The sequence below is a fragment of the Canis aureus genome, chromosome 26, assembly GCF_053574225.1.
Source record: "Canis aureus isolate CA01 chromosome 26, VMU_Caureus_v.1.0, whole genome shotgun sequence".
NCBI lineage: Eukaryota > Metazoa > Chordata > Mammalia > Carnivora > Canidae > Canis > Canis aureus.
The window spans coordinates 17,704,829-17,714,817 of NC_135636.1; the positions used below are offsets into that span (position 1 = coordinate 17,704,829).

Consider the following 9,989-nt stretch of genomic DNA (forward strand, 5'->3'; position numbering starts at 1 on the left):
CTCCCCCACTGAGCAGAGCTTCAGATGGGCTCTATCCCAGGACCCTGAGATCATGACCTGAGCCTAATGCAGACACTTCAGCAACTGGGCCACCAGGCGCCCCTGGCCCTTTCAGTGTTAAGTCTCAGAAAAACCCGCAGGGGAGGGAGGTTAAGAACTAATTTCAAGGGAAAGGCCAGGTGTGCAGGCAGCAAGATGCCAGGCTCACCTCCTAGAGCGGCGGAAGGCCTGCGGGGGCGCCGGGCAGCCCCAGCCCTAGGGCCCTGCCACCGGGCGCGGGCCCCCGCCGCGACCTCGGGCTCCCGGAGCCCGGCCTGGGCGCCCAGGCGCGAGTGGCGTCTCCGCGGGCAGAGCAGGCGAGCGCGCGCGGGGCAGCAGGCAGCGGGTGTGCGTGTCCATGGGCCCCGGTCCGCCGTGGCCAGCTCGCCGCCAGGTGAGCGCAGGGGGCGGCGTGGGAGCCGCGGGGACTGGGCGATTGTGAGCTGCGGCCACGCCCGCCCCGCTGCCAGGGCAACCGCTCGGGGGCGCGGCGCGGCGGGGGTGGCGCCGCCGGGGGGTGCCCGCCAGGGGGCGCCCGCGGGAGGCCCTGCGCTCCCCACGCCTCCCGGCCTCAGCCTCTTCTCCCACCCCCTGCCCTCCTTCTAAAAAGCATTTAATCCGAAATGTAGGCCTCCTGTAGTGAAACCAACCAACCAATTGATCACAATATAGAATACAATCATTTTAAAAGTAAAGTTAAATGAAAAATACAATACATTGTACAATAAAATGAAAAAAATCTACTTGTCGGAGACAACTGCTGTAGGTTCTTGTCAATCTTCCCAGAATTTTTCTTTGCATACTCTAAAATTAATGTAGGCTTAAACATATTTATGCAATGGTATAAGTGTATGTAAATCGATGTAGCAAATGGGAGCAAACCTATCAAGGAGACCACTTTATTTCAGGGCCTGCAAGTGTGAGCTAACATCCCAACCCCCAACACACACTTTTTTTGCAGGCCAATTCTGTTTTTTTTTTTTTTTTTTTTTTATTATAGACACACAGTGAGAGAGAGAGAGAGAGAGGCAGAGACACAGGCAGAGGGAGAAGCAGGCTCCATGCAGGGAGCTCAACGTGGGACTCGATTCCGGGACTCCAGGACCACGTCGGCCAAAGGCAGGCGCTAAACCGCTGAGCCACCCAGGGATCCCCATAGCTCTTTTAGCTTAATAGCTGTATACTATCCTATTGTATTGCCATTCCATATCTCTTTTGAATCAACTCTATATTGATGAACATTTGAGATTTATCCGATAATTGGTATTATAAGGAATGCTGCCATGATCATCTTTTGTACGTGTCTACAGATGCATGAATTCAAGAGTTTTTCTAGGGTATATGCCTAGAAGTGAAGTTTCTGGGTCATAGGTTATTTATAACATCAAGATAATGTTGACTTGTTTTCAAAGTGTGTGTGTATGTGTGTATATATATATATATATATGTATATATATATATATATATAAATTCAGACTCTCCATCAGCAGTGTGTCTAGGCCAAAACTTAGTTTCATCATCCTAAACTTTCTGCCAATCTAGTGAGTGTAAATTGGTATTTCATGATTTTATTTTGCATGATCTGATTAATAATTGTTAGTCTGAGAGCTTGATTTTTTGGAAATATTTGACTTTAATTTTACTAGCAAGTGACACTATTCACCCTTACCTATTTATCACATAACTCTCTTGGGTATTTTAGCAGGATAGGTGTAAACTGCACTTGAATTTATCAGAACTCTGGTGCAAATATTGAGTAACTGTAGGGTAGACATTTGTTAGTTGAATGAAATCTGGGAGATAACTAGCCTGACTCACTGTCCTCACTTGGTTTGGGGACATTTTTTCCCCCTGAAGGGATATGCTCTGAGTTTCACAAAAATGCCTTTTGTTTTTATGAGCAAGTAACTGAAAAGTAGCTTCTCAATGATAATCCTATTTGATTTCAGACTTTTTGCAGTCTAAGGAGGCTAGGTAAACAGAGCTGCTTCCTGTTAATGAGGGGACAGGCATAGCATGGGTGAAATGTTAGAGGTCCTGCAGATTGGTAAATAGACACAAACTTTCCCCTCTTTCACCAGAAGTCTTCAAACCACTGAAATTCTTAACTTGAACTTTGTTTATATTTTTGCTTTTAGCCATTTGGCAGTGGAGTCATCCAAACTTGAGTAACAGGAAGAATGAGAGTAAAGGGAGATAATAGTCCTACTGCTTGAAATAAAGCTAACCGACTATGAGACAGACTAATACGTGGGCTAAATTCTCTGCCAGTGATCTTTATCTGGGATTCAATTAAGTTTTATCTTTAAGTTACCACTCTGCAAAGTGATTGCACACTTAGTACTTCTTATGTAGTCCCAGACATTCCGTAAAATGGTAAATAAAGTGATTCTATTGAATTACTTCCCACATCTTTTAAAAAGCGTCCTTAAAATCCACTAATAAATTGCATCAATTACCAGAGCCCTTGAATTCTTATTTACTTGCCTGAAAGGCCAGCCACAGAGTAGTGGTTCCATAACAATACTATATTAATTAATTTAAATGTGGAAATAATTGAAATATGAGTTAGTAACTGGTGTGGCATACCAGTGGATGATGGTATATTTAACCGGAGATAAAATCTGTTAAATTGTTATGGATCTTTTCATAAAATTGAGGCAAAGTTCATGGAGCTTATTGTTGTTACCTTTTCAAATATACTTACAAAATGCATCTTTTTATATTGCCCATGTGTTAGTGTTTTCTCCTTCTAAAAATAAATCTTTCAGGGTGCCTTCAAATTATGGGGGAGACTGTTTACTATTTGTACTGCACGTTGACTTAAAGCTTTATGTACTGTACAAGTAAATGATGGATTGCTAACATATTTAGTTGTTTCTTTCCAAAAGAGAAATAAAAACATGTCAAAAAGCTTTGAAATGGAAAATAAATTTTTTGACAACATAGAGCACTGCTTTCTACGTTCATTAAGGATTTGCATAGCTTCTTTTATATCATAACACTTATGAAACACCTCTTGAAGGAATGAATGTCAAGCAGGAATAGAAAAGTCTGTGGATAAATGTATTCATATCAGGATCTTTACTTTTCTCTGGCCTAGGGCAAGGCTTTCTAAGATCATAGAGAAAAATGTTTGTGAACCTGAAATAAACACCTCAAAACTTCTCTTGTCCCTGAGCATTTTTCATACTTGTAGGCTACTGCTATATTATTCAGATTTCTTAAGTACTTGTTTATTTTTAAATTTTGTATAAATCTAATTCTTAGATTATATTAAATCTCTCACAGTATATTTTTATCAAGTTCTTCTATTTCTAGTAATTTTGACTGCCATACTGTGTGAGCATATTGATTTATGACATATCTCTTCCTAGTTTTGCTTTTTAGTATCATGCAATGTGTCTCCTTTTCTTAGGGGGTGTCCATAACCTTTCATTCCTCCTGTCTAATAATCTTTTTGTTTGCCATCTGCCCAATGTTTTATTTTTAAACTCTCATTATCAATTTACAGATATGTTTCTGTAAATGCTATATAGCTAGCTTTTTCTATTATTATATCTAATCTATCTCTGTCTTTTGATGAAAGAATGGAATATATTGACATTTAATGTAACAAGGGATATACTTCATTTTAGTCTCTTAATCCTATTGTTTATTATATCATTTTCTCTGTTATAACCATTTTTTCCTTATTTTTCTGGTTGGCTCAAATTCCTCCTTATTAACTTTGGAAATCTGATGAATTTTTCCATCCCATTAATAATCATCTTGCATTTTCAGGTGCTAGTATTCTATTTTTTTCATTTTTTTATAAAAATAAGATAACTCTTCCCCACTTATTTCCGGATGCTCTGTTCACTCAATGCTTTTCCCATTCTCCTTTCCTGAAATACTCTTCTACGCTTCCCTAAATACTCTTCTACTCCTAGATCTTGGGGATGTCACATTTCTCCACATCTCTCTAATGAGTTGGCACCAACTGTTGAGTTTGGCCAAAATAACTTAGAACTTCTAATTCCAGGTATTTATTATGTTATCACTGGCAGTATGCATCTTCCATGTCAATGTGTATGACACTTTTCTAGGCAATCTAACTTTTTTCATTGAAAGGCAGTTTCACATTGTAGTACGAACTTGGGCATGCGAGTCAGACTCCTGGGCTTGTGTCTCAGTACCTCTGCCTACTAACTACATAAACTTGGGGAAGTTAAATAACTTTTTTGTGCCTCAGTGTAGAAATAATACCATTGTGGTGAGTTAAAATGTCCACACATTCTTTGATCCTCCCCTCAAATAAATAGAGTTTAATTATTCTACCCCCCCCCCACCTGCATACATGTTGGGTTTTGTCTCTTGCTTCTAGTGACTAGAATAAAGTGGTAGTGACATTATGTGACATCTGAGATGAGATCATAAAAGACATTGTGGCCTCTGAATCTCTCTGCCTCTCACAATGTTTGCTGACTTCTCAGGGGGAAGCCAGCTGCCATGTCACAAGGACACTCAGGTAGCCCAATGGAGAGACCCATGTGATGAGGAGTTGAAGCCTCCAGCCAACAGTCATGTGAGTAAAGTCATCTAGGAAGTAGACCCTTCTGCTAAAGTCAAACCTTCAGATGCCGACAGCTGTGGCTGACATTCTGACTCCATCCTCAAGAAAACCCTTGAGCCAGCACACTATTCCCAGATTTGTGACCCATGGAAAGTGTGAAATCATGACTGTTGTGTTAAGGTGCTAAATTTAGGGGTACTTTGTTATATAGCAAAAGATAACTAATGCATCCAGTTCCCAGAATTGAGATGAGGAATGAGTAAGACAGAGCATGTAAAGAACTTCACTATTATTCTTATTATCTGACCCAGCAAGTTGTGTTGAAAGATTCTTTCCTAATCACTTACTCCTCTTCATCTCCCTCTCTTGACATTTCTGTCTGAGTCTTTTGTTTTTAGTTAGAGTTGTGTCTCCAGAATTTTCCACAGCTGGGTACATAAATGCTAGATTTTTCTGAATCTTTGCATATCTTTGCAAATATTTTTAGTGTGCCCTGACAGATATTTTAATGTACCTTAGTTGTGTATTGAATTTCTGGGGTAGGCCTTTTTCTGACAGCACTCTGTAATGTTATACCCTACCTTCTAGCTGCTGCTCCATTTCCCTCTAGTGAATAATTATTCTACTCCTGTCTAGCGGATGATGTCTATCAATTGTTTTTCCTTTTTGCTTTGCAAATCAGTTGTTATTTCTTTCCTCCAAGTTTTGAATATTTCCCTTTGTTATTTAAATTTTGGAATATAACCAGGGTGTGTTTAGGTTGGTATCTTTTCTTACCAATTCTGCAAAGAAGTCAGGAACCTTGGGGATCCCTGGGTGTGGCTCCGTGGTTTGGCATCTGCCTTTGGCCCAGGGCATGACCCTGGAGTTCCAGGATCAAGTCCCACATCAGGCTTCCTGCATGGAGCCTGCTTCTCCTCTCTGTGTCTCTGCCTCTCTATCTGTGTGTCTCTCATGAATAAATAAATAAAATCTTAAAAAAAAAAAAAGAAGTCAGGAACCTCTTTTAATATGCCAACTTGGGTGTTCAGCCCAGATTAAGTGTTATTTTATTGATTGTTTAATTATTGCCTTTAGTTTCTCTGAACCCAGAAAAGCCTAGAACTGGTTAGGCAGTGCTTCTAAAATTTTAAAATGCATAAGAGTTATCCAAGGATCTTGTTAAGATGCAGATTCTGATTTACAGTATGTGAAAGGCAAGTACTTGTTAGCTAAGGGAGTCAGGCACTCTGTGGCAAGAGATAAGTCAGTACTAAAACAATACGTGCATAAAGTTACTTATGATATGCACTGGAGACATGGGGCTTTTTTCTCTTTCAAGACCATCCCACGACCCAGATGACTCATGGCTAGGATAAGCAGGGACTGCCACAAAACGATTGACTTGTTTCTATCCCATTCCCACCTACGACACAGGAGGTATCAACAGGAAATAAGGGAGAGAGAAATATTCTGGGGGAGGCAGAGTTTAGTGAAGTTAGTTTGGTGCCTGAACACATCCTAAATCCAAATGGATCAGTCGGAGTAGACAGAGGCCTGAACGTAAAACTTTTGAAGTGTTCGTGTATGCCAGATCATGTAAATGGTACCTCCTCCTCATCTGGAGATGACGGAAGGCAAGGGTCTTCAGGAAGGATCTGAGCCAACAGGATAGGCTGGGATCTCAAAGTAAGCAGTCACTCATCCCCTTTTCACTCTCCTAAGCTCTTGGAGGGCAGAAAATTTGACCTCACAAGTTTCTGCCTTTCCAAATGAGAGATTTCTGAGCTGAGGAGCAGGAGTTGTGGGCTACTTCGATAGTGGTGCAATGGAACAATGGGAAAGACCCTCAGAGGGAGTGTGAGAGATTTATGAGTTCCAAAGGAAAATGCAGCCAAAATAAGGCTAAACGGAGGTCTAGAGAATCATGTCCACCAGTTATGTTGAAACCAGCATGTCAGTAATAATTTAAAAATCAGACACCCCTGGGGCTCCAGGGTGGCTTATCAGTTAAGTGCCTGATTCTTGATATCAGCTCCCATTTTGATCTCAGAGTTCTGAATTCAAGCCCCATGTTGGGCTCCATTCTGGGTGTGAAGCCTACTTTAAGAAAAAAGAAATCAGACTTCTCTATCTGCCCAGCACCTGGGCAGGACCAGCTGATGACTCCAGCAGTAGAAGATAGCATAGTCCAGCTGTGTCCACAAAGGTCATCATCACTCACTCAAACAGATTCTCTTTTTTCCCTTTCTTCCCCTCTCTCTCCAACCAGCATATATCAGGGATGGACAATGTGCTAATTCTGATAATACTTGGATTTCATTCACTAGTTGCTTGTGACTGCTATAACAGGATTAGACAGAAAAACCTAGATTAGATTAGATTGTTGAATAGGAAAACATTTAATTTCCCCATCACTAAGTGAAAATGAGGACTTTATTTACAAAGAAGGATATGATTGATTAAAGACAGGGTGATCATGTGTAAATGGTTTGACTGGGACAAGCTAGTTTACACCTTGTATTCAGGTTTCATTGTTAGGAGGTACTGCAACCATTAGACCATGAAGGGACTGGGTGGCAGGCACTGAGGGGGGCACTTGATGGGATGAGCATTGGCTGTTATTCTGTATGTTGGCAAACTGAACACCAATAAAAAATAAATTTATTATTAAAAAAAAAAAAAAAAAGACCAGGAAGGGATGAGCCTCGCGATAATGGCCAACCGGTTAAGGCTAGCAGAGCAAATTCCAAGAACTTGGAGGCTTTACTTAACTTGAATTAACTTGGACCAGCTCTCTCTGACTTCATACTAAGTGAGATAAAAATTGCCTATATTTTTAAGCTATCTTGAGGTGAGCATCTTCTTATAGACAAAAACCTCATGACACAGCATCCTTTTGGTACTGAATAAAACGCTCATCGATGATGCATTTATTAAATAAATCTTTTGATGTCTATCTTTTCCATATATATGATAATACATATGATCTGAATATCTATCTAGAAGTTTTGGCTGGTTTGAAATATAGAATTACTATAGGCCCTATATTAATTGATGGTTATTCCTTTTCAACCTTCCTTTACTATTCCATATGGCAGAGTAAATCTGCATTGTTATGTCAATTAAACAAAACATAGCAGTCAAATCAGGAAGTTACTCTTCATTGTACATATATATCAGTAATGGAAAAAGCCAAAACCTTTCTCTCTTATTTAAAACTTCTCAAAAAAATAAAAAATAAAAATAAAAATAAAACTTCTCAGTGGGGCTACTGGGTGGCTCAGCAGTTGAGCATCTGCCTTTGGCTCAGGTGGTGAACCTGGGATCGAGTCCCACATCAGACTGCTGGTGAGGAGCCTGCTTCTCTCTCTGCCTGTGTCTCTGCTTCTCTCTGTGTCTGTCATGAATAAATGAATGGGATCTTTAAAAAATAAATAAATAAATAAATAAATATCTCTAGAAAAGCAGTTAAGATAAGCTAGTATAATTCTAAAATAATTTGTGTACAGGATACACCAGACTATAGGGATGTACCTACAAAAAATATAGGCACAACTGTTCTAGAAATTAGATCTTTGTGAAAAAAACTTAAATGATTGACTAACTCAAGCTGATTAGATATTTTTATTAAATTCCTCCTTAACCAGAGCTTCTTTACATGGCTGCAATAATTAAAATATAATACATATTCAAATCAGTAATTGAATTTGTTAAAAGAACATGCTCAACTCAGTGAAGACCTTTGAATAAATAGAATTCAAGTCCCATGTTTTCATACTTCATAACACTTGCTTCATCTTAATTTAATGATTGCCATGTCTTATAAGATTTTATTTTAAATTCCTTTCATGCTATTCATAAACTCAGATATATGTGAGTACAAGGGTCATTTAGGTGTAACTGTGGACTGAGAATTTGTTAACTGCACTTGAGATCAGAAATATTCTAGAGATAGTCTGATGAGTTTTGCATATTCTCATATTGCCCACTCCCTTGTCCAGCTTTGCCTGTAAGACCCATGACATTTTCATGTCATATGACCAAGCAGTGAAATGATGGTTGCATTGAGAATTTTGTTTGTTTTTCTGTGCTAAGTTCTTAGAAGTTTAAAATAACTCATGTTCAAAACAGTGAAGGAAGTCTTTATAAAATACTTTGGAAAGTATTGGAGGTTGCTATTCTCAGTATATTAATGATTTAAAGTGTCTTTCAGACATTTTAGGAAGACCATTTAGGAAAAAAATATAAATATTAAACTCTTATTATGTTTAACTGTTAACATTTTTTTTCTCTTCAATTCCTTTGAAATTATCTTTACGCATCTGGTGATACAGAAAGAAGAATCCAAGAGAGTAACATAACAGAGCAATATAAATTTGTGTCCCAGTTCCTATCAGCTGCATCCTTATTCATATCTAAAAGAGATCCAGCCATGACACAAAGCCATTACAGTGGTTAAGGGTGATGGCCAACAATAAAATCAAGATTTTGGTCTTCATTGCATTATCATTTAACTTTCATTGGCATCACAGCAATTCACTCATCATTCATTTTTTCTAGGGAATCTTGAATAATTGAAAATTTTATTTTATTTTATTTTTTAATAATTGAAAATTTTAGACATGAAGTTCTGTGCACAAGGATATTTATTCATTGACTCACTCATTTTACAAATCATTATTAAGTACCTATCATGTGTCAGGCACTGTTTTCGACACTAAGGATACAGCAGTGAACAAAAGAAATGCCTTCTCTATTCTCACAGAGTTCATAAACATGCAAAAAAAACACATATGTCAGGAAATGATAGGTGCTATGAAGAGAAGTAAACTGTGGTAGAGGTTACATAGAGTGCTGGGTGGACATATTAGTTTATATGGGTGGCCAGAAGTCAAACTATAAAACTTTTAGCAAAAATATAGGAATGAATCTCCATGACCTTGGATTAGACAATGGTTCCTTACATGTAACATCTAAGTACACCTAAAGTACAAGCACTCAAAGAAAAAATAAATGTTTTAATAAAATAAAAATTTGTTCATCAAAGGACACTATTGAGAAAGTGAAAAGGCAGCCCATACAATGGGAGAAAATATTTGCAAATAATATGTCGGATAATATTATAGAACCCACAATATATAAAGAACTCCTACAATTCAACAATAAAAGACAAGTGAGCCAATTTAAAAATGGCCAAAGGATTTGAATTTTCTTCTCCAAAGGAGATCTACAAATGGCCAAGAAGCCCATGAAAAAAAGTTCAGCAGCAATATCTAGTGGAAATGGAAGGAGTTAAGGTAATAAATCCAAGAGAAATTGGACGCTGAAGATAGCACCACAAGAGGCAGGACTGAGGATAAGATTATATTTTTTTGACCTTAAAAATAAGCATAATGGGGGTGATTTGGTCAGT

General features: G+C 38.6%; 1 protein-coding gene and 1 long non-coding RNA gene across 12 annotated transcripts in view; one reads left to right on the top strand and one right to left on the bottom strand.

The window, feature by feature from the left end:
• The window catches only part of ANKEF1 (ankyrin repeat and EF-hand domain containing 1), a 34,618-nt gene extending 34,207 nt beyond the window's left edge, over window positions 1–411 (bottom strand). Inside the window, exon 1 of one of the 4 annotated variants that reach the window (XR_013364894.1) lies at window positions 209–411. The gene's annotated coding sequence lies outside the window, so the exon portion shown is untranslated. The remainder of the gene's footprint in view (window positions 1–208) is intronic. The other 3 variants (XR_013364893.1, XM_077872220.1, XM_077872216.1) reach the window with 3 other exon arrangements.
• A 4,041-nt stretch (window positions 412–4,452) lies between these two features.
• LOC144297949 (uncharacterized) overlaps window positions 4,453–9,989 on the top strand; it is a 114,220-nt gene continuing 108,683 nt past the window's right edge. For all 8 annotated transcript variants that reach the window (XR_013364896.1, XR_013364898.1, XR_013364899.1 and 5 more), the window contains exon 1: window positions 4,453–4,606. This is a non-coding gene — a long non-coding RNA (uncharacterized LOC144297949). The remainder of the gene's footprint in view (window positions 4,607–9,989) is intronic.